At 48.9% G+C, this 18,669-nt stretch overlaps 1 protein-coding gene across 36 annotated transcripts in view; it reads left to right on the top strand.

Moving 5' to 3' along the window:
* Window positions 1–469: 469 nt before the first annotated feature.
* Ralgps1 (Ral GEF with PH domain and SH3 binding motif 1) overlaps window positions 470–18,669 on the top strand; it is a 236,831-nt gene continuing 218,631 nt past the window's right edge. For 30 of the 36 annotated variants that reach the window (XM_087645656.1, XM_087645638.1, XM_087645637.1 and 27 more), the window contains 1 exon segment: window positions 470–688. The gene's annotated coding sequence lies outside the window, so the exon portion shown is untranslated. 36 annotated transcript variants of the gene reach the window in all.

The following is an 18,669-nucleotide window of genomic DNA, read 5'->3' as shown; positions in this document are numbered from 1 at the left end:
AACAAGAATCAGCCCCAAGGACCTCGAAGTGTGTTACTGGATTGTGATGGTCAATTTGACGGATTTAGAATCACATAAAGAAACCTCTGGATGTTTGTGAAGAATAGGAACTAAGGTGATGATGCCTTGCTCACAAAGCCATTTTTTTGTTGAAAACGATAAACTCTAGGTAGGAATTTAAGAGGTACACTGGGTGAGGCCTGGAAGGATGTTTGTAGACTGAGTCTATTTCTAGGCAGGGGGTGGGCGTGGCGGGCGGCTGAGCCCGATGAGAGCAGCAGAGCATCCTCGCTAGCCTGAGCGTCTGCCAGACCCAAGCGCAGGCCGCGGCCGGTGGGGGACCGCTGCTGCAGCGGCTGCGCACTGGTGCAACCAGTCGGTTCATTTGCGTGTCTCCGCCCCTACGACAAGCTGGTTGGAGAGTCCCGGCAGGGTGCCGCGCGCCGATTGGTTGAGCCGGCCGCCGTTCAGGCCCAGGAGTGGACGGTTCCTACTGCGGCTGGGCACCGGCTGGGCTCCCGCGTCGGCCCCGCGTTTCAAGCTTGCGCCTGGCTCAACCTCAACCCAGGTCGGCCCGGCCCCGGTCTCAGAACGAAGGCGCCGCTGCCGCTGGGCCTCTCGCAGGGCCATGAAGAAGCGGCGGCAGTCACTGCGGCCCTCGTCAAGGTGACCAGCCCGGACTACAGTGGTGAGAGAGGCAGTGAGAGGAGCGGCTGGCGGGGCGGGGCGGGGCCCTGGGCGCCGGCCGCTGCAGGTGCGGGGGGGCGGGGCGAGATCCCCGGCCTGAGGGGGCGGGGCGGGACCTCGGCTCGAGGAGGGCGGGACCATGGCCGGCTCGGGTCCCAGGGGCGCGAATGACAGCTTGTGGTTGGGGGGAGATGGCGGCGGGGGAAGAGGGCGCAGGTGCGGGAGGCGGGTCCCGCGGCCTGAGGGACTGGGGGCGGGGCCTTGGCGTGGGGTCTGAGGGGGGTTCGGGCCCTGGGACAAGAAAGAGAATCTGTGTAGGTTAGCGGCGCGGAAAGGGCTCAGGTGTGAGGGGCGGGGCATGTGGCGGCAATGGGAGGGGCTGCAGGGAGTCTAGGGAATAGCACAGGTGCAGCGGGCGGGGCTGGGGAAACCCAATAGGGGCGGGAGGAGGCAGGGGGCGGGGCTGAGGATCATTGGCAGGTCCAGAAGCGGGGCTGCAGGTGAGGAGTAGCCCAAGGGTGAGTGGGACTCTTCCAGGCGAAGGGAGAAGCTACTCTCTCCTCTGTCTTTGGGTTTTGGGTTTTCTGCGGGCTCTGAAGGCATCCTAGTTGTCTCTTAGAGGGGCTGGCCAGGGCAGCCTGTGTCTTTGCTGAGTCGCACTAGGATCGCAGCTGCCCTCGTTAATAGGCCGACTGCTTTCCTGTGCCAAACTGAGCTCTAAGTGGGGCGAACCGCTTTTGTTTTTGTTTTTGTGTCTTTTCTCCCCTGTTGCTGTTGAAGGAGCTTGGCTCGATTTCGGGGTGGATGGGTTTCATTGGCTGATTAGCTGTTGGAAACTGGGTGCTCCTTAAGAGTAGTCGTTGTTGCAATGCTCGAAAGAGTTCTGGATTGTTGACTCCTGGTAGCAGGTGCCCATGCAGATCTTGACAGTTCTGGTTTCAAAAAGATAGAAAAGGCAGCGTGGTGAGGGTGAAGAGGCGGAATGAGAGCAAGAACTCAGCTTTTTGGAACTGGGACAGACACGTGGGAGTTATTTTTGTTTGTTTTTTTTTTTGAGTGTTTTGTTGTTTGCAAAATGACCGTCCCTGGTACCTAATTGTGACCTTCCAGGGGCCAGAGGGGAATTACTTGTCCAGAACTGAATTTAGTCCTCTTTCTTGAAAGTTTGAATCAGGTTTGTGTTGGGGAACTCCCTTCTCCAACCAAACTAGAGGTGTTTTATTTAGATTATGGTACTCCCTGTGAAGCTTTGGCAGGAATGTAGTCCTGGGGAGCCATGATCAATGGAAAGTGAAGTGTGTTTAAGTTTTTGGCTGACCTGTAGACCTGTAGTCCCCATTATGGACTCTTTGCTGATGAGTTAGGCTTATAGTGCAGCCCTATGGAATGCTCCCACTACCAACTTGATTCTGTCATGTTTCAGAAGGAAGCCTTTAAAATGAAAAGCACAGTGGACCCTCATTAAGTGTTTATGGATACAGAAGGGAGAGATCTGATGGGGCCACTGTGTTCCAGAAGTACCCTTTATCTGTGTATGACCTCACTAGTACTTGGCCAATCTAACCTGTAATACTTCACCCTGTGTTATATGGACCGAATACAAGGTGCAGAAACTTCTTTGCTAGCTTTCATTTGTCTTCATTTAGAAGTCTGGGACTTTTGGGGACCAGATGCCATAATGCTGGCTCCCCTTGCCACCATTCACTTTGGTGATCCAGTGACATCATGGAGATGTCTCAGGATCCGCTCTTGTTGGGGGAGCACTTGTGCAGCAGGTGCTAGGTCTAGAGGCAGCATCTGTGAGTTGTCCCATCTTGTATTGGCAGAAGCTATGTGACTCTTAGGGACCACTCTTCGCCTGCCCTTTGTGGTAAAATGAAGCCCCAAGCTTGGTGGTTGACAGGAAGAACACATATCAGAAAACTGGATGTTTGGTTTTTCTTTCCTTCTTAAAAATGTTTTTATTACATTTATGTATTTTTGTGTGTGCATGTAACAGTGTGCATGTGGGGGTCAGAGAATAACGTGTGGGGAGTTGAGTCTCTGCTTCTGTCATATGGGTTCCAGGTATCAAACTCAGGCTTGGCAGTAGGCACCTTTAACCTCTGAGCCCTTTCACTTGCCCCATAACTGACTTTATTGTTTTCATAATTGGCTTTTTAATTTATTATTAGGGCAACATCATTCAGGGTTGAGAGAAAACTGCATAATAGGAAACTGTTGTGATCTGTCCCCAGCCTGTCCCTTAGAGCAGATTGGCTTGAAGCCTCCCTCTGTTCCTTCTGCTGTGTGACCTAACATCAGCTTTTTGCTTTCTCAGAGTTTTGGTTCCCTTAGCTGTAAACATTAAGAACAAGCCTGATTTCCCCTGTAAATTTCTTGTGAAGAGTCAAGCAGCTGTCTGAAGGTACTGTAGTTACATGGTACCCAGTTTTGGGACCTGTCTCTCCCTGCCCCACCCCCTGCTGCCCGGCTGTCAACATTGGTTACTCAGAGCAGCATGGGCACAAGTTGATGAGGACCAGGAATTCTGAAGCCTCTGCCTCTTATATAACCTCAAACCAGTCTCCTTCCTCTCCAGAGCTACGCTTTCTTAACTGAGGGGGATAGTGCTAGACAGTGTGATCCCTAGGAGTGCTAGCTAACTCTGGCCCCTGCTTGGCAAGCTGAAAATCTTAACATTTTTCAGAAAAGCAGGGAGACAGAAGTCAGTGACCCATGGTTTACTTCTTTAAAAATATCTGTCTAGGGACTGAACAGGTGGCTCAGTGGTTAGGACACTTGCTGCTCTTCTGAGGACCTGAGTTCTATTCCCAGCACTCATATCAGGCAGCTCACAACGGCCTGCTTCAGAAAATAAAACAGAGCAGTATTGCTCCTGTTGGCAACTGGTAGGGAGTCACCAACTCTTTGTTGAAGGAGCAGATGAAGGACATTCTCTAGGAAGTTAGTCTGGTTGTCTCACCTGCTTGCTGTGCCTCCAGCATGTGTTTGGTCCATTGCACAAGAATGTCACAGGCAGATATAGTGGCAGACGTCTTTAATCCCAGCATTCAGATCTCTGTGCTTTTTTTTTTTTTTTAAAGATTTTATTTATTCATTTTATATATGACGAGTACACTGTAGCTGTCTTCAGACACACCAGAAGAGGGCATCGGATCCCATTACATATGATTGTGAGCCACCATGTGGTTGCTGGGATTTGAACTCATGACCTTTAGAAGAGCAGTCAGTGCTCTTAACCGCTGAGCCATCTCTCCAGCCCGATCTCTGTGCTTTTAAAGCCATAATGAGACCTGGTCTTGAACAAAGAAAATAATATCACAGTGTTGTAGTGGGATTTGTAAGCTTCAACATGAAAGGCAAAAACTATGGAAGAGTTAAGTTGATGGGAGAGGATACAGAGAGGGACAAATGACAAAGTCATGGAGACCTACTGCTGTAGAAACTATCTATACATGGAAGAATACAGACACATAGACTATACACAAGCTAAAATAGGGTTACTCTATAACAGGGTACCAATGCTCCACTGGGTGCCACAGACTAACAGAGAGTTCAGTTCCAGGACTCAGTTGCCTCTTTTAGTTAGCGAGATTCTTTAGCCCCTCAAACATTACAGGCTCTTGCCAGTGCTCCTGCCTGTGCTCAGAACTTGATGGTAAGACCCCATTGCTGAAGAAGCCACATAACTAAATCATAGGCCACAGAGAAACTGAGCTGCAAAGCTTTATTCCTATTGGCCAGCTTCATAGGGCTGGGACACTCACCAGAGGAGGAAAGTGATCATTAATCTTACCAGCTAGGAACCCTGTAGTTCTACAGGAACTACAGTGCCTGGCCTGGCAGGACACGCCCACTGGTACACTGCTGGCATGAATGTCATGGGAATAACCCATCCTTTCCTGATTGGATTTAAGACCCGCTTCACATGATGACCAATATCTGGAACCATTATGGGCCGAGAACCTGTGGCTAGATAGGTCATGTGCCCCAGGTAAGAACTAATACCTGTCATTACACCTGTTGAGAAGAGCATCCTTCAGCCCTCGTCAGACAAGTTGCTTCTTACAGTAGATGGCAATTAACACAGAGATCCACACTTGTTAAGGTGCAGAGAAGAAGAGATGGTGAATGCTCAGCCCTAGATGGGTCATCTGTGTCACATCCCTCCTCCTAAGGCTCCAGGATCATTAAAGAGGAAGAGGGGATGAGAAGACTGTAAGAGCCACAGTGGTGAATGACCAGGAGGAAACACTTTTCCAGACACAGCAGGGCAGCTGCACATAGGAACTCTAGCAGTTGTGACAATATGCAGAAGACCTGTGCAAGCCTAAGCCAGACCAGATTCCAGCATGGGAAGGAGAGGTGGGCACAAAGTCTCACCTCTGGCTCAGGGCTGTGAGTCAGTTTCCTTTATGTGTAATCCTTGGTACGTTTTCCAAGCTTCAAAACAACCCCATTCATCCAGGAATATATAAACAGCACAAGCTGGACTTAGAGCAATAACAGAGGGGACACAGAGTTAGGTGGGTAGGGAAGGGGTGGGTCTGGGAGGAGTTGGGGGTGAATATGATGAAAACCCACCATGTGAAATTCTCACATGAACTACTTAAAAAGAGAGAAAGAGAGAGAGCAAGGCTACCTTTCAGTTCTTCACAGTCTAAGTGCACACAGCGCTCATGCGTGTTTGTTCATATAGCCTTTCTCCTTCTCAGTCAGTTCTTTTAAATAGTGCTTTAAAACTTTTATCTCACAAGCTTAAACTAAAATTACAGGGATTACTTTAAGCAAGTAGGGGGCTCAGATGTTAGGTGTCTGTCTTGCCTCAAGCTGGCAGTTCCTAGTCCTTTCCTTGGAGGAGGCTGCTGTGACCGGTTGTTTATTCTATATTCTTTCTCTTGCAGCAGTCTATACATACCCCCGTCCCCTTTGTGTATCCGTTGACTCTAGTCTGGAAAAGTTTCCAACTGTGGGGACTGCTCCAGCTGGTACATAGAATTGCTTTGATAGTGTAAGCACTGTTCTTTATCTCCCCATCCCCATGGTGTTTACTCTTTCCTGGCTAGTAGTCATTGTTTGGAAGACTAACAAGAGATGTCCCTTTTCTTCTCTAGGGATGAAATGGCTCTGGTCCCAGTGAACAATAGGTTAAAGGGCAGCCCATGTACTTGGATGTGAGACAGAGAACTGAAAGAGAAAGGAAAGGGGATTTGCTCACTGGAATTGAAACTGATTTTCCATTTAGCCCGTGATTTGAGTTGAGCTGTGGCACTTCCTCGCTGTATGACATGGGCCAGTTTACTTACTGGTCCTGGGTGATGATAATCTGTCTTGGGCTTTTTGAGAGGAGAAGACATCATGCTTGCAAAGCATGCATGGTGGCAGGTCTTATGGGTGCCTGGAGCCACTAAGCTGCTGTGGCTCACAGCCCCAGGCGGACTCCACTCCTTACCAGCAGACGCTCACTGGGAGTCAAAGGTGAACCTGGAGACATAATGTGCTGGCATACAGACCTGTGGCCTTTGCTTGTTCACGGGTTGTGTGGAGAGACATACTCCAGTTGATAGGTACAGAGCAAAGTGCCCAGTAGTAGGGATGAGCAGGGAACAATGACTTCCCTGGGTAATTTGGGGAGGGGTCTCCCCAGCCTCCATTTTCCCTCCTTTTTGCTTTTTTTTTTTGAAACAGAATTTCTCTGTATAATCCTAGCTGTCCTGGAACTTACTCTGTAAAACAGGCTGCCTCAAACTCAGAGATCAGCTTGCCTCTGCCTCCTGAGTGCTGGGATTAAAGGTGTGCACACTACCACCTGGCTTCATATTTCCTCCTTTGTGAAAGCTACTCAGTTCTTCACTGTCCTTCTGTGCATACTATGATCAGCCATGCATTGAGTTATTGCATGTATGGCGTTAGGCCTGTGTTTCTCAGCGCTTTCAGAAAGTCTGCTTGCTGCTGAGTCCCAGGCTCTGCCCAGAATAGGCTTCTTGGGCCATGGCATAGTAGACCTCTCTTCAGATGAGTCATGTCCCAAACATGGTTGCCTATGGTTTTTCTGTAAGTTATCCTAGTCTCTGGACTCTATCCAAATTCCCAAGTGTTAATCCAAAGACAGATCCATGGCTGCAGGTGTGGCTGCAGTGGTCACCCTGTGGAGTCTTTAGAGTGGGCAGAGCTGGGAGAACAATAGGCCTGAAGATGGGCTGGTCATATTGCTGACATGTATTTCTGTCTCCTCTGTTCTCAGCCTGCCAGTAGCTGGGCTGGAGGAGGGAGGCCTAAGGAGATGACTAGGTAGCCTATAGATTTTAAAAAATCTGTCTGTCTGTCTGTCTGTCCCTTTTGGGGACTACCAATGATCATATGTGAAAACTGTGTGACTCATGTTCAAAGAATGTCTTAAAGCTCAGATGAGCTGGCAATGGGGCTGCCCAGTACAGCCAGGAAGGTGCAGCCTCTTTCTGTATTTGCTAGGCAGATGCAGGCCTTGATCTCAGGAGGATGGATGGTGCTAGAGAGGGAGAGAGACACTGGACTGGGCCTGTCCTGGAGGTTTGTGGTCCTGGTCTTTCCTGTTTCATTGTTATATGATTCCAGACTGTGAATGTAACATTCTTGTGTGTGTGTGTGTGTGTGTGTGTGTGTGTGTGTGTGTGTCCCTGGAGGCTGGCATAGGGCATCATACCCCCTGGAAATGGAGTTAGAGGCAGTTGTGAGCCACCGTGTGGGTACTAGGAACTGAACCTACATCCACTGGAAGAGCAGCTCTTAACTACAGAGATGTCTCTGCAGCCCCGGGTAATCAGAAGGAAATGCTTGGCCTTGGCAGTGGCAGGTTTCTTGGGAAGGACCTTGTTTGGGAAGGGAGGAGCAACAACCAGCATCTGTTAAGGCCACGTCTATTGGGTCTGATAATTCTTACCCACTTTGTGGATTTTGGTAAGTGGGACAAGGGAGTTCAGTTAGTACGCTTTTGAATTAAATATTTATGAAAAACAAGTTAATAAATTTAGAACTTGTTTCTCTTCTTTGTGGAAATAAAGTGTTATGGGGAATTAGTGACTGGCTGTTTTTTTAATTATTTATTTATATGTGACAGGGTTTCTTCATTCTGGAGCTCTGGCCGGCTTTGTCTTCAGACACACCAGAAGAGGGCAGTGGACCCCCACTACAGATGGTTGTGAGCCACCATGTGGTTGCTGGGAATTGAACTCAGGACCTCTAGGAAGAGCAGTCAGTGCTCTTAACCACTGAGCCATCTCTCCAGCCCGTGACTGGCTGTTTTAACCATTTCCTTTGCTCTGTTTTCTCTGTAGCTTCTCCCCTCCTTCCTTCACTTCTTCCTTTTCTTTCTTTTTTTTTTTTTCTGGGTATTTCTTTGTCCTAGGCTGACTTTCAGTTGCAGAACTGAAAAATGAGCTAGCGTAATCCCAGCTCTCTGGAGGCAGGGGCAGGCAGATCTTTGAGTTCAAGGCCAGCCTGGTCAACAGAGTAAATTCTAGGACAGTCAGGGCTACACAGGTAAACCCTGTCTCCAAACAAACAAACAAACAAACAAACCAGACGCTAAGCTCTTTAGATAAGCAGCTGTTGTGTGGGTATCTGAAGGGTGAATGAGTGAGGAATGAACTGGTGAAGAAAGTGGACTAATGTGACTCCATAAAATAGAAGGCTGTTGCTTCAGAGGTCCCTTCCATCATATGATCCTGGAGTACTTCAGAGCGCTGTGTCTCGGTGGCAGTTATCGAGCAGGGTAGGAGTGATTCACTGAAGGCAGTAGAAGCTCAGAGAGGTCCATTATCCGGGCTGAGGCTATGAGAGAGTTGGGGTTCTTTTGTCTCTGTAGGTGCCTTTTGACCCCTAGACACCTTAGAGTGAGGTCGGACACTCGACTTGTGGAGTCTTGGGCGAGCTGAGGCAATAGAGCTGCATGGACAGAGGTACCTATTCCGGGTTTGCTTGACTTGCGGACTTAACTTCCCCTCATTGGATTTGGGGAGTTCAGTTCAACTCAGTGTCTTCGGACCAGTGAAACCTTACTTTGTAGTCAGTACTGAGATAGTGATCATCGGCGTGTGTGCTTGGTGCCTGATGACCAGAGTTAAGATTTGGGTTGTGTGGGAGGTTGATGAGGTGGTTTGCTGGTTGGTATATGGCCTCCTTGCTGACCTTACTTCACTTTCTTATGTGCCTTATCTCTCAGCACCTTTGTACCCAGCACCCATGGCCTCTGTGCTCATCAGGTGGCCTGTCAGTCTGGAGGACCAAGCTTCCTCCCGTCTCAGACGGGGGCAGAGACTTCGTCCAGCTTTCATGCTCAGGTGTCCTGTTTTCTCAGTCTTGTGAGCAAATCCGTGTGACTATAGCAATCTTGCAACAGCTGCCAGGAGGTCATACATGACTGCTAATAAAGCATGTCAGTGGTTAAGGGTTTATGTCAGATGACAGACTCTGAAACTGAGTCGTCATTGTGACTACAGGGAGCAGGGCTAAGCCCTGACCGGGTGTGAGGCTCTGCCGTCTAGCCTGGTGACAGTGGCTACAGTGTTTCTGGTCTCCAGTTCCATCTTGGTTCTGGGCTGTTGTAAGGAGGGAACCTCTTGGTCTTGGGAGAGCCTTGAACCCGATTTACCAGCATGCCCAGTGATGCTCCTCAGATGGGGAGGAACAGCTTGTAGTTTGGAAAAACAAATCACCCAATGTGGAGCCAGAATCTACCTTGAGGGGTTTCCTGGTGTCTATGCATCCTTCTGAGTCAGGAAGCTCAAGATTGGATGCCTGTCGAGATGAGCTGGAGGGGTCAGACTATACCTGCAGCTGAAGGCAGAGGGCAGCCTTGCCACTCCATTTTCCCTGTCCTGCCAGACCTGTCTGTCCATCTGTCTTGGCCTGTCCTTGTTGGACTAGTGAGTGCCAGCACTATGCTGCCTGTGGTGCAGTGAAAACAGTCCTGCTCTGTCTTGTACAAACATTAAATGCTTGAGCATGAAGCAGTAACAAATCAGCATGTAAAATATTAACTACAGCCCAGTGTGGTGACACATGTCTATCATCCAACACTTAAGAGCTGCAAGCAGGGGGATGTCTGTGTGGCTAATGTTGAGAACAAGGGAGAGATGAATGGTAGTCCCAGGAAATGGTACTGCTTGGACTGAGCTAGCAACCTCTGCCATGTTATGTCCTAGCTGTGGAACTTGGTTTCTGGACTTTCCAGCTGTCTGCTGAGCATTGATTTTTGAGCTGTTGTTTCTCTGGCTTCAGGAGAGCAGCTAGCCTTCTTTCTGCTTCTTGGAAGACTGGCTGCCCCCTTCTTCTTGAGGGTATTCGAGGACACCTTGAGCTCATTACTGGTTTTTAATCATGATGTGCTAATCTATGAAGCATGTAACTGAGCTTTACACTGTGTCACTGCCCTGGGGACCCTGTGGTCTTGATAGTCAGGAGACATTAAATGAGGACAGAACAGTGTTGGGGGAGGCCACACAGTAGAGACGGAAGCTCATAGGACCACATAAAACTTTAAGTCTTAGAGAAAGGTTTCAGCTTTCTGGGTGCAGGAAGTGGATAGGAGGTGCATTTGGGCAGCCACACAGAAGTCTGGGAGCTGGTATGTTGGTCAGGCCAGTGTGTGTATTTAGTGTGTCATTGGATGAGACACTGGGAGGCGGAGTTGGGTGGAAGGGGGCTTGAGAGTGCCCAGTGGATAGTGAGTCCCTGTCCTGAGATGGATGGAGGCTGGTTGAAGCCCTGTCACTGCTGACCCTGCTGTAGTGTACAGATCCTGGCCGTGGGTGGCTGTTTTATGAAACTGAGGTAGTAGACACTTGCACAGTGCCGTGGTGAGGAAGGAAGCTAATGTCTGTCTTTTGCTCTGTTGACAGGAGATGGTGGTGGGTGGGTTCAGTAACTGAGAAAATGGAATTTGAAAGGAATAGTAGGTGGGGAGGAAGAAGGTAGTGAACTGGGGTTTGGCCATTTTGAGTCTGGCTAGCCTTTCTGTAGTGAAAGCACCCTCATTTGTACAGAAGATTCCTGTTCCTTTTAGTGTGTTTGATTGTTTGATATGTGTAAAAACTGTGCTAGACTTTGTTGATGGGGCATGAATGGCTTACATTGGCTATCTTTGTAGATACTTTGGGATACAGTCCACCATGACAGGGAAACCGTGATGGTGGGAATGGGAGGCTGTGGTCATGGTATGGAGCAGAGAGGTGAAAGCTGGTTCATGTTTATTCAGCCCCAGACTCCAGGCCATAGGATGGTGCTGCCACTTTCCTCCTTAGTTAAACTCATCTGCAGATGCCCTCAGAGACTTCTGAGTGTGGTTCTAAATCCAGGGGAGTGGGTGTCGAGGCTAAGTGACAAATGGCTGGAGCTACTGTAAGCCATTTTCTCATTTAGCTGTTACTCTGGGTCGGTGTCTTAGGGTTTTACTGCTGTGAAGAGACACCATGACCACAGCAACTCTTACAAAAGAAAACATTTAATTAGGGCTGGCTCACTAATTATGGCTAAGTCAGAGGTTTAGTCTATTATCGTCATGGCAGGAAGCATGGTGACATGCAAGCACACTTGGTGTTGGGGGAGCTGAGAGTGCTACATCTGGATCCATGGGCAGCAGGAAGAGACTGAGCCACTAGATCTGGCTTCAAAGATCTCTCTAAGGAGGCACTTCCTCCAACAAAGCCACACCTACTCTAACAAAGCCACACCTCCTAATAGTGACACTTTTTAAAAAAATTTTTTTTAAATAGATTTATTTATTTATTATATAAGTACACTGTAGCTGTCTTCAGACCCACCAGAAGAGGGCACCAGATCTCATTACAGATGGTTGTGAGCCACCATGTGGGTGCTGGGATTTGAACTCAGGACCTCTGGAAGAATAGTCAGTGCTCTTAACCACTGAGCCATATCTCCAGCCCCAATAATGACACTTCTTATGGGCCAAATATTCAAAAAATGTGAGTCTATGGGGGCCATTCCTATTCAAACCACCACAGTTGGGGTACAAGTGTTATAAACATAAGAGAAGCTGGGGAAGGGGGGCTTTGGGAGGAATTAAGGGGGTCATGTATGCCATTAACCCAATACTCAGGAGACAGAGGCAGGCAGATCTTTGTGAGTTTGAGGCCAGCCTGGCCTATGGAATGAGGACACCCAGGGAGTGCTACACAGAGAAAGCCTGTCTTCAAATACCAAAACCAACCCCAGCCAACCAACCAACCAACCAACCAACCAAACAAACAAACAAACAAACAAAACTCCACAGAAACAAAGATATGAGATACAAGTTTCTTCTTTAGATGTGAGAAGTTATAAGGTTCTTGGCTCAAAATAGGTAAGGAGCATGCTGGGTCAGAGATCAAAGTTCTTTCCAATTCTGAGGCTACCTCATGGCCTAAGATGGCTGCTAGAGCTCTAGTCTTTCCATCTAAGTTTTTCCATCTAACCTAAGACCTTTGAGGCCAACCTGGGCTACAGTGAGAGACTATCTCAAAACAAGCAAGCCAGCAAACAAAGAATGGTCAGGTAGTAAAGGCAGATGCACCAAGAAGACTCAGCCCAGTATTGTCTGCCCAGTAAATGGACAGGTGTCTTGTCATCTGCCTTCTTGTTTTCTTGAGGAAGTCAGAGGTGCTCTGAAAGTTGAGAGAGGAGGTGGGAAGAAATAACATGCTGACCAAAGGACATTAAAAATAAATCATACAAGGCCCGGGTTCGGTCCCCAGCTCCGAAAAAAAGAACCAAAAAAAAAAAAATAAATCATACATGCCAGCATCAGAAGTGAATAGTGGTGCCCATGGTTGCCAAGCATTCTAGACCAGGAGGAAGGAAGTTGAGATGTTTGGATGAGGAGGGCCAGTGTGTGTCCTCTGTAGTGCTTAAGTTGGAGGCCAGGTCAGGGGGTTTAAAAGGAGTCCTCAATTTAAACCAGAGAAAGACTCCATTCTGCAGGTTATAAGCCTCCTCATGAACCAGACAAAATAAGATGTTCCAACACCTAACCTCTAGGTGAAATTTCCATTTTAAAGGAAGACATATTGTGATCCCTTGCCTAAGAACCTTTCGGAGGAAGAATACCGTGCTGACAGAGTTCATTCACAGTGGAACTGCTTGGGGCCAGTGGAGCACTGCGATCCAGTTGTGGGGAAGGAGCAGTGGCCAGAGAAGTGATCAGTATCTAGCCAAGTTTGATTGACATCTGATTGTTACTGGTACCCGTTTCGGGTAGTCCAGCACCCACCTTTTATGTGTAGCTTTTGCTCCACCCACACTAACACTGTTCCTGGGGGTGAATCTGGTAGCAGGCATGCTAAGGCATGACAATGGAAAAGGACCAGCGGGGTGGAGCCATTCCAGGACTGTGACTGTAAAACAGAGCCTGAAATAACTCTTGAAAGAAGGCAGAGCATGAAGTCATAACAGTTAAGGCAGGAGCAGAATCTAGCTCAAAGCAAAATTCCTGCATGTGAATGCTTTCCAAAGAGCTGAGGTCTGGCAGCCATCGCCAGCTCTCCAGTGTTTCTGGATATGTCCCTCCTGGCTTATGTAGTGCTGTGCAGGTATGCCACCTATCTGAGCTGCTTTCAGGGCAGTCCCTTGGGGGTACTGTCTCATACTCTGTGGAGCAGTTTGCTGGGCACCTTTGTTCTAGTCTTTGGAAAACAGCGATGTTGAAACAGGTGAATCCTGAATTATCATGTGACCTAGGTCATTCCACTCTGAGCTGCATATCCAAGAGACAAATGCCCAGACAGAAACCTTTACCTGATGTTCAGAGCTGCATTGTAATAGAACCTACAACACCAGAAATTCCTATCAGCTGATGAATGGCTAGAAGGATGGCAGAGTGTGGGCCCCCTGAGCTGCAGACAGCAGACTGTTAGATTCCATTTGTGTGAAGCATCCAGGAGAGGCAGAGCCTTAGATACAGAAGGGGGATCAGTGACTGGAGGGCTGGTGAGGGGTGGTGGGTGACTAATGTGTGTGGAGAGGGATTGGGGGACAGTGACGAGAGTGCTCTGCAGTTAGCAAGCGGTGATGACCAAACCCTTATAGAGTATGTGAGAACCACTAAACTCCAGAATTTTAAAGAGTGAGTTTGGGCCCTATAAATTCTGTTTTAAAATCTTTATTAAATGTTAGTTGTGCAAAAAGCTAAAAACAAAACAAAACCCTCCCAAAACCCCATATACACAAAATACACCTCCATCTCTTGGTCCCAGCTCTTGGGTATATATGTCCCACCTTTTAGTCTATGTCTTGAGCTCCTTCCTTGCTGGATTGAGCCTTTGGACTCTGATCTGATATATTTGATCCATCAGATTCTTTGAAGCCAATTTCCCATGTCAACCCTGCATACTAAGTGTCTTAGTTAGGGTTTTACTGCTGTGAAGAGACACCATGACCAAGGCAACTCTCAGAAGGACAACATTTAATTGGGGCTGGCTTACAGGTTCAGAGATTCAGTCCAGTATCATCGAGGCAGGAGCATGGCAGCAGTCAGGTAGGCATGGTGCGGGAGGAGCTGAGAGTTCTACATCTTCATCTGAAGGCTGCTAGCAGAAGACTGACTTCCAGGCAGCAAGGAGTAGGGTATTAAAGCCCACCCCACAGTGACACACCTACTCCAACAGGGCCACACCTCCTAACAGTGCCACTCCCTGGGTTGGACATATCCAAACCATCACTCCGAGTTGAGAAAAGAGAGCAGCATCCATCAAGGACAGTAATACCAGATATCAATGCATGGGTAAGGCATATGACACTTCAAGCAGCAGGTTGAAGCCTAATCTCATGGTGTTATGGTTGATTTGTTCTGAGTTGCATGGGCTTAGAAAAGAAAGTCACAACCCTGTGGGACACCAGCTTTTCATGGTAGTGTTCTGCAAGGACATTGGATGAGGTGTCATGGCCGCACTGGTGTTCCTTAAGTCACACCAAGCAAGTGTTCCCTTGGGTGCATGAACCAGCAGGGCTGTGGCCAGTGAGACAACCTCCCTAGTGGGCCTGGGAGGCTGAGGGAGCACCAGGCATTCTTGATAAGCACATGCATAGTGGGGCTGACCATTTCCTGTGCATAGAGAGAGCGTCCTGCAAAGTTTACTGTTAAGACTTGGTGTGGGGCTGCCCAAGATGGGGCTTGTGGAAGTCTAGGTTTTGCTTTCTTTCTGGCTCTGCCTCCTAGCTGATAAGGAGAGCAGTTTGCCCTAGTTTGATGGTCCCTTGGTGATGTTCTGCCTTCACTTTATTGGGACTGGAACCTGAAGAACTATGTAAATCTGTCCTCTCTAGTGTTGTCTTATGGTGACAGAGTGTGAGTAGCACAGGCCCCTCCACCTCAGATCAAGCTGTGGTGGGTTTCCTCTGGTTCTCATGTTGAGAGCTTTCCCATCTGTCTCTGTTCCCTCCTGGCGCACACTTGTGGCCACTCTGATAGCTGTCACTCTTCGGTTCTTGTTGCCGTCTACTCAGACACTGGTCTTCACTCTCCGTCAGATGTGTGCACTCACCACAGAGCAGTTCTCATTGTCCAGGTCAGCTCTTTTCTCCCTTTGAGCTGTCTCTGCTGTAAACCCCTGGCCAGAGAGCTCAGATCACTGTATGAGGTTCAGGTGGCTCTGGAGTGATGGGTGGAAGGAATGGAGGATAGCAGGCGTGACTGTTGCCTTCTAGGCACTGGAGTATGCTGGCCATTCCCTCCCCACTCCTCTCACTCCAGTTCAGGGATGCTCTTTCCTTTAATACCCTTGAAGAGAAGAGCTTCCTCTCAGGGCCCTGGCTACACTCCCGCATCCTGCTGTGCTTTGCATTTTTACCTTTCAGTCTGCTCTGCCTGACCTTGGCGATGCTCCGCTCCTTGAAGGCAGCCCACACAGTAGCTGCTTAATAACTGCTACTGCACTGAAACCAGAATGGGCTCTGCTCTGGCTCCCAGCTTCCACCCCTTTGTGCCCATGGCCTTGAGTTTAAGGAAAGAGTAGGGGAAGAGGCAGAGTGTTTCCTGAAGTGTCAAGATTCTGTTTAGTTAGGTACAGCCACTAAAATGTTAGACTGTGACAGGACATTTCCAGGTTCTTCTAGTAGCTTCATCGCCTGCCAGCTTTGATCCTGAGGAGCAGAAGGTAAATTGTAACTTACACATAAGCAGGTTCCCTAAAACATACCCACCTGTGTGAGGTTGGTTCCTCAAGGAGGATGCTGGAAAGATCTTTTGATTTACTATGTGAAGCATAAAGGGACATAGACTCAGCTGAGGATTTCTTAGAAAGCACGTAGCAAGCAAGCGGCAGAGTGGTTAGCCCAGGTCAGCCTGGCTCTGAAGATGGGCTCCTCTCTGCTGTCCTCTGCACTAGCCACTCACTTGCACTAATCTCTTGAGAGGTGCAGTAGCCACCCACTTGCCTGCATGCTGGAAGGGGGTCCCCACCCTTGCCAACTGCAGGGCATTTGGGCTGATCTATGTCCCGGTGAGGTCACAGGCTACCAGCTTACCCTACATAGGTCCACCTGAACAGATAGCCTGTTGTAAATGGAGGCGAAGATGGCTTGCGGCCAGCTATGAGCAAAGCCATGCCTTGGCAGACCGGGCTGCCTCTCTCCCTCATCTATTCTTGGTGTGGTGCCTTACTTGAAAGGCCACTTTTTCCTTTGGCAACCCTCCTGCAAATGTCTCTCCTGTGTGTCCATCTCTAGGCTGGCTGCATCCAGACTTCCTACAGCACTCATCAAATAGGTCATAGACCATGTGTCACCTTCCTTACTGGATTGGGTTACAGCGTGGCCACATTCTTGGCTACCCTTCCAAGATATCCAGAAGAGGGTCACTCAGGCATCACTCAGAGCCCTATCCTTTAGTTACCCACAGTCTTCTTCTGAGCAAACTCTGCGTGTTCCCATATCTGACTGAGGCCTAGAGGGCAGTGGATGGAGTTTGGCTCAGACACAGGAGCAGTGGAATGCCTAGAAATGGGAGGGGCGGTGTGGGAAAGTATGATCCACCCATTATCTCGCATCCTCTTTTTTTTTTTTTTAAACTTTTTATTGGTTCTCTGTGAATTTCACATCATGTACTCCAATCCTATTCATCTCCCTGTCCCCTCAGACCTACCCTTCTCCCTTGCAAACTCCTCTCCAAAAGAAAGAAATCTTGCTGTGAAGGCTATAGTTCTACCCTTTCGTCCGTACTTCTTTGCTTGCAAATGGTCATTGCAGTGACCCTTGCTCTGGTTTGAAGCCTCTGGCCTCTGCCACACTATCAATACTGGAACTCAGTGGGACTCCCCTTGGCTATCCCGTTACTGCCCTGTGCCATGGGATCCTATAGCTTTGGATCCGTAGGACCAGCTTCTTCACATGCTCCAGCAGTTCATTGGTGAGGTACATGTTGGGGTGGGCCAATTCAAAAGCCTTGGATCTGGACCTGGGTCGCAGCTCTCCTGCACCCACAGCACAAGGGCAAGCTCTCTAACCCTACCCTGGGTAGATCATCCAGTGTTGCAGCGAGCAAGGGATGGATACAGCTCTCCTGTTCTCATGCCCCCAGGGTCTGGCTCTCACACACCCATCCCTTCAGAGCCAGCTCTACTGTGCTGCCCAGGCAAAGTGCAGGGCCTGCTTTCCTGAGTGCAGCAAAGGGTCAGGACCAGCTCTCCTGTTCTTTTTTTTTTTTGGTTCTTTTTTTCGGAGCTGGGGACCGAACCCAGGGCCTTGCGCTTCCTAGGCAAGCGCTCTACCACTGAACTAAATCCCCAACCCAGCTCTCCTGTTCTTATGACCTCCAGGCCAGCTCACCTACCTGCATTAGGTGGCAAGGAGCAAGGGGCAAGGGGCAAGGGGCAAGGGGCAAGGGGCAAGTGGGGCAGGACATCTCTCTTTTATCCATGCCACAGGAAATGAATGTCAGGGCTAGCCTTCCCATACTCATATCCTCAAAATCAGGTTGCCTGAAACTCCTGGAGCCAGGTCCAGGTCCACTGTGCTTCCTGGAATGATGTGTGGGGGTAGGGTGGGATAGGTGTTGGGGTGGGGATTGCTCTCCTGAGTACTACAGCTGGCTAGGGTTGGGGTCAGCTTTCCTGCTCTCACCCCTTAGGGCCACTCTCCCATGCTGTCCAGTCGAGGGGTGGGGCCAGTTCTACAAAGCTCTCAGACATCAACATGGTCCTGTGAGGTAGCCCAGACCAGGGATGTCTGCCTAGCTGTTGTATCAGACCCCTGCTGCAGCAGGCCCACAGATCCAGACATGGCCCTTAGTGGCACAACAGGCCAGGACCTCAGCATAGTCTTAGGTGGTACCACTGGCTATTCCCACACTTGGGAATCCCCAGCTCTGTCTCTGTTCGTTGCGCACATATCTTCTGCTTCTCTTTCTTTTCTATTTTCCTACTGTCTCCTTGCTCAGCTCAGTGGGTTGCGGTCTCTGGTGTCTGGATCATCCCAGGGTTTTCTCAGAAGCGCTATGCCCTGCCCACACACTGTGGCACCAGGCACTGGGCGGAGGTTGTTAGGGTGTGGTCTGCCTGCCCAGGCCTACACAGTGTTGAACTGGTGATCATCTCTGGGTTGCTCCTTGACCAGGCCACATTTTTACCCCTGCCCCCAAACCTGGCCCAAGCTGGGGTTGGGTCATCTCAGGCTTATTTCCACGGGCTTCATGTCTTCTTTTAAAACAGCTTTGTTTGTAAACACAATCTCAAAAGAAGAAATCACAGAAAGGTGTAGTTTCTTATCTAGAATGTTCTTTGACTTTAAATTTTAAAGTCTAAAATTTTTAAATTTTCTTAATAAAAAATGGATTTCCTGTTTTTTTCCTTTTCTCCATCTTTATTAAATTGGTTATTTCTTATTTACATTTCAGTTATTATTACCTTTCCCGGTTTCCAAGCAAACATCCCCCCTAACCCCTCCCCCACTTCTCTATGGGTGTTCCCCTCCCCATCCTCCTTCCCTTACCGCCCTCCCCCCGAACAATCCTTT

This window comes from Rattus norvegicus, chromosome 3 (assembly GCF_021556685.1).
Source record: "Rattus norvegicus strain SHRSP/BbbUtx chromosome 3, alternate assembly SHRSP_T2T, whole genome shotgun sequence".
In the NCBI taxonomy this organism is placed as follows: Eukaryota; Metazoa; Chordata; class Mammalia; order Rodentia; family Muridae; genus Rattus; species Rattus norvegicus.
The sequence above is the reverse complement of the archived record's forward strand: the minus strand, read 5'-3'. Positions and strand labels throughout refer to the sequence as shown.